The sequence below is a fragment of the Capsicum annuum genome, chromosome 12 (assembly GCF_002878395.1).
Source record: "Capsicum annuum cultivar UCD-10X-F1 chromosome 12, UCD10Xv1.1, whole genome shotgun sequence".
In the NCBI taxonomy this organism is placed as follows: domain Eukaryota; kingdom Viridiplantae; phylum Streptophyta; class Magnoliopsida; order Solanales; family Solanaceae; genus Capsicum; species Capsicum annuum.
The window spans coordinates 21,264,138-21,270,531 of NC_061122.1; positions in this window are offsets into that span (position 1 = coordinate 21,264,138).

Here is a 6,394-nt window from a genome sequence, read left to right on the forward strand (position 1 = left end):
TTTTATTTTGTTTTTACTTCTTTTAATTTATTTAATTTTTTAGATTTTTAGATTTACTTATAAAAGGGTACTAGTTTTGTAGTTAGTAGTACTCTCTGTTAGCTTCTCCTTAAATTCTTTAAGTTGTTCAATTGGACCTTTATCTTTATTTTACCGTATAACCTATAGTGCATTCTTAATGAGAAACAAAATTCTGTGTTTTTATATTGACATAATCTTAATGCACAAATATTAGTCAAAATAGTATAAAGTTGTTTTGACTATGTGCGATTTGTTTAATTTCCAACTTTGATGTTTATATTGCCAAAGGGCTGAAATTTGAAGCCAAGTGCGTTTACATTAGCATTAAATTAGCACAACCTATATGAATATTGAGAAAAGGCTCAAATATACTATCGAACTATCAGAAATGGAGTATTTATGTCATTCGTTAAAAGTTTGGCTCGTTTATGCCACCACCGTTCATCCGTGTCATTACTTGTTAACAATGGTTTTTTAAAAATAATTTTGTCACGTGTCCTCTTATTAGAGATCCGTGATTTTTAGAGCCTTCTGTTATGTATGGCTTTTCATTTTGAATTTCTTCATTGGAACTTTTTGGTCATATATAACATTTTCTTTCGTTCTCAATTTACTTTTCGCATTCAAATTTTAGTATTATAATAATAACAATGACAGATATGATGTTGAGAATAAAGACTCATACATAACAAAAGGCTTCAACAAACTCAACGAAGAACAAAAGATTTATGAAATTTATTCTGAAGTGAACAAGAGACGTCCCCCTACACGAGCATAAAAATAAAGGGCCATACTTCTTCAAAAGTAACATCGTTCGAATGAATCTTTTCGGCCAATATCAAAGGATCAGACATAGTATTTTCTGATCCTAAGAACATAAGAAAAGCAGTTGAACTTTTCTTGATATGAATGAGAAATCAGAGATATAATTCCTGAATTTCCTCTTTTTTAACATATTGATTAAAAGTTGGTAGAAATCCTTCCCGATTTTATAACTCATTCCGCAAATGTGTGCAAATACTCAATTAGCAAATAAAATTGCAAACAAAGGATCTCTTCATATCAAAGGAACAGACTTTAAGAGTAATTAGTCAAAAATTTGATTATAGTACTAAAATTTAAAACTCCATTCTTATTTTTATAGTATTAAAATTTGAATCTGATAAGCAAATTGGGAACAAAAGAAAATGTTATATATGACCAAAAAGTTTCAATGAAGAAATTTAGAATGAAAAGTCATACATAACTGAAAGCTCTAAAAATCGTGGACCTCTAATAAGATGAAACGTGTCAATACTGTTTTTGAAAAACCACCGTTAACAAGTAATTGCATGGATGAACCTGTTTTATAACGAAGATGGCATAAACAAGCCAAAATTTTAACGGGTGGTATAAATGAGCCATTTCTGATAGTTCGATGACATATTTGAGCCTTTTTCCTATATATTTTACATCATCACTTTTGCATTTGTCATGCTGTACATCTTTTCCTTGTTGCCAAAGGTTAAGAGAGACGCATCAATTTAAATCATATTTGTGGTACGGTTAATGTTTATTGTTTTTCTATAGTTAAAATCTTTCCTTGTATTTAAAGTCAAATATTACACACTACTAAAAAAAAGGGAAAAACAGACCACAAAAACCAACCACAAGTGATCGATTTTGTCCAATTTTCGACCACAAAACCGACCAAAGTGTGTGATCGGTAAAATAGTGGTAGTTTTTTAAAAACCGACCACTTGTGCTCGGTTATTTTTAAAATTCATTATTATTTTATTAAAAAAATAATTTAAAAAAAAAAACGACCACAAGTGGTTGGTTTTCTGTAAATTTTTTTTTGAAAAACGACCACTTGTGGTCGATTTTTTGGGATTTTTTTTTAAAAAATAAAAATCATCAAATGGTCCAACATGCAATACAACAACAACAACAACAACAACAACAACAACAACAAACCAAATGTTAATACTTTCAAAAGTGTACAACACATACAAAATGTCCAACAAAAGTGAAAGTATAAAAACTACAACAATAGTTTCAAAAGTGTACAAACTACCACAAAATGTCTAAATTCAAAGTAAAACACATACAAAAGTTGAAAAAATAAAAGTCATCTTCATCGAATTCGTCCTCGTCTTCCATATCCTCATCTGTGCTGATATCATCCAGGGTGCGTAGACCTTTTGCAGCCCATACTGCATCACCAGGACACGGAGGAATAATCCCTGCAGTCTGAATGAAAGAGCTGAACTGCTCTTGCAGCATCCTGATTTGGGATGATGTTTCCTTCTCCTTCTTCTGCACCCTCTCTCTCTGTTTAGCAAGATCTTCAGTGAGTTTAGAAACCGTATTTTCTAATCTTTCAATGGTTTCTCTATCAACTGAAGAGCTATAGTATGCAGGACCGAAAGAACACCTAATATTCTCGCCAAAAAATTTTTGTGGTATCCGTAGTAATGGCCTCTATCTGCAGAACCCACAACTTTTTTCCATAACTCCTCCTCTACATATTGGGATAGTGGGTCACCCTAACTTTTAGGAGGCTGAGTACTACGATACTCACTAACGAGCTGCGTATATTTGTCCTATATTCAAAGTAAAGTTAATACTAAAAGTCAAAAAATATTAAAGTATTTATAATTGAATAATATCAACTTTGAGAAAAAGATTCATTAATTCAATATTTGTTTCTTACATAGGCAGCTTTTGCACGAGGTTCAACCCAGACATCTTCATCAGTCGGGTTCTTTTTTTTTTCCAGATGATTCTTCTCGAATGGATCATCTTGTGGTATGCTCCTACCCTTTTCTTTTTCCTGCATATGAAAAAATTATCAATGTTCAAATAATAAAAAATTTAAATAGAAACAAATAATTAAAATTGTAAAAGTTACATACCATTTTTTCCAGCACAACAATAGTACTTCTGGCACTCGCAGTATGTAGGGAGCCACTCTTGGATGATGCCCGAAATTTCTTTTTTTTTCCTCAACAATTGGTATTCTTCGCTATTCCAATGGCGAATATACTGTTGCCATAAGGGTTCACTAATCCAGTCAGGTTTTACCAATTTGGTTCGGGCATAATCCAACAGCCCGTTAAATCTGGCTCTACATCTTTTGAAAAAGTTCCTCTTTATAAGATATGCATTCGCATCATCCCACCAATAAAATTTCTACAATAAAAATAAAAATATAATATTCAATCTTTTATTTTAACAAAGTATTAATAAATAGTCGATAAGTTAAATCCTTACATTAATTCTTGAAACATTCTTTCCCTGTCAATTTCTGGAATCTTTTGCCAGCTGATCTAGTAGCTATTGAAGTTCCGACAAATGTATTTTCTCGCCTTTTCTCCAACTCCAACATCCGGCCTAAACCAACACAAGATCAAACAGTAATTTCATAGAGCATAATAATATAGTAATGAAAAAATGAATAATGTAATTATATTTGGAAATCTTACCCATTCGCAAATGGAACAAGATAAATCCTCCCAGAATTATCTCTGTCTCCTGGCTGCGGAGTAAGTGATGGTGGATGCACTGACATAGGCGGATCTGAAGCACCAGATGAAGTTCCTCCAGGCTGAAGATCCGACAACCCAATAGATCTAGCAGAATCACTGTGCGAAGCTGCGTGAATGCTACAGGAGGGTATCGATGATGGTAGATGTCTGGATGTGCCAGCGACCGTCTGATAGTACTGTGATGGCGGAGGCACGGTGATAGGAGCAGAATAAGTCGGTGTAGACCCATGAAGTGGCCCCATATACCTAGGAGTAAGTATCGAATGCTGAGACGACCTAGAATATGAGGGTTGTACTGTCGCATCAGCAAATCGACCCTCAAATATATGAATATCTATCGGTCGTCTATAAGACGGAGGTTGTCTTTTTTTTTTTGGTTTCGTAGTAACAACTTTTTCCTTACCTTTGTCACCTCTGCCTAACATCTAAATTATATTAAGTTAACAAGTATTTAGTCCCTACAAAATAAATATTTAAGAAACCATTCCAAGTAACTAATTTAAAGTTACTAATTCACATTTCAAATCGCTCCAACAACACGAGATATAGACAAGAATATTTTTATTACTATATAAATCATGGAAAAGTGAAAACAACAATCTTAAACAGTATATTACAAATCAATCTTAAACAAGAAATATAAAGATAAATATATAGTACAGAGCATAAAGACATCAATACATAATAAATACAATCTACACAACTAATCCTCCTCTTCTGAAGACTCTTCACTAAATCATTCACCCTCTTCGAAAGTTTCCTCATCTCCTACCCATTCAACCTCTTCTTTCGCAATATTCACTTCTTCAAATATATTTTTTGGGTGATTCAAACTATCCACTAAGTCAACGTCCACTAGCTGGTGATCAATCTGTATTCCATTTTGATACGCAGTCTCCGGCACATTCTCAAATTCCACCCGTCGTATAGGCTTTGCTTTGGTTATAGCCTATCAATCAGACTTGTCATTGCACAATGGATAAGGAGCATAATGCACTTGTTTAGCATTTTGCGCTAGAACAAATGAATCGTAAACAGGTTACGACCTATTGTTCTTCACTTCAATGATGTTATGTTCCTTATGTACTCTTGTGCCTCTTGTGCTTGGATCAAACCACTTACATCGAAAGAGGATAATTTTTTTTATTGGAAACCAACATACTCCAGTTCTAAGATCTCGTGTATGATGCCAAAGTAATCAACATTATCATCACCCTTAACCCAAACACCCCTATTATTTGTTTTCCTTGTTCTGGAGTGTTGTTCGGTGGAAAATTTAAATCCATTTACTGTGTAATGGGACATTGCATGAGATTCAACTGAACCCAAAGAAATATCTCTCAAGAGCTGATCGTATGTGGCTGCATTTGGTGACTAGTGTACCTAAAAATATTATACACACACACACACACAGACACACACACACACATATATATATATATGTTAGTTGAGAAATGTGTAAATGTTTAAAGTTTATAGAAATATTAATAAACTTACGAACCTTATTTTTAAACCATGTTGCAAAGAATTTTTACACTTAATTTTCATGGAATTGAGTCTTAAATGAACTAAAGATACAACATGCGAAACACAATTAGTTTCTATAAGGGAATGAGTAAACAAATAAGATATGTTAAAATTTTAATCTCCTTACTTCAGAAAGGGCTCAACTTCTGGGTAATTCAGCAACACATACAAAGTTGTTGATTTGCGCTCTGTGGGAGCCGACAAAGTATGATCTTTTTAGCCCTACAACCAGATTGAATGAAAATTGATATCGATTGTAAATGAGGCTTATTCACATCATCCTGATGACAATTCGGTCGATTTCTTGAACAAGAAACTTCATCACGAAAGTAGTATGAACAAAGTTAAGAAGTTTCTCCTGCAAGATATGCCTCAACTATAGAGCCTTCTACCCTATATTTGTTTTTGGGGCCTTTTTTAAATTTTCCAATTGCCCTGTACAATCATAAGGTTAGATATTTACTATATTACAAAAAGATATGTATGAATTTAAATATATTGCAATTGCTTATCGTTCGAATGGATACATCCACCTAGTTTGGACTGGACCGCCTAGTCGAGCTTCGTGCACAAAGTGAATGGAAAGATGTTCCATCACATCGAAGAATGTTGGCGAAGAAATCTTCTCCAGCTTGTTGGTGATAACAACAATATTACTTTTCATTCGCGCCAAATTTTCTTCTTTTAATGTGGTGGCACATAAGTCTTTGAAGAACAAACTGATCTCTGCTATTGGTATCCATATGTTTTCAGGTAAACCAATAATGAAAGTAATTGTTCCATAAAAACATGACAATCATGGCTTTTTTATTCCATACAAGACTCCTTATGTCATATCAACCCTCTTTTCCAAATTTGAGGCATATCCATCGGGCATCTTCAAACTTTGGACCCACTCACATATTTGATGCCTTTGGTCTAACTTGAATGTAAAACTAGCCTTAGACTTAAGAACATTGACATTGGGCCCCTCCTGTAAGTGTAATTCGTTACGTTTGCAATATTCTGGTAAGTCAAGTCTGACCTTAGGATTATCCTTTGTTTTGCCGGTGACATCCATAAATGTGTTGAATAAGTTGTCAAAATAGTTCTTCTCAGTATGCATGACATCAACATTATTTCTAAGTAAATTATCTGGCCAATATTCTAACTCCCAAAATATACTTTGCTTATCCAGTTATGCGAAATGTCATATCCATCAAGCCTGTACAATCGTTCCTCGCTGGATTTAGGCAAATCCTGAACTATCTCCCAAATGTCATGACTAGGCAGCCTTGGAGGTGGACCATCATATTCTCTTTCATTCCTTCTGAATG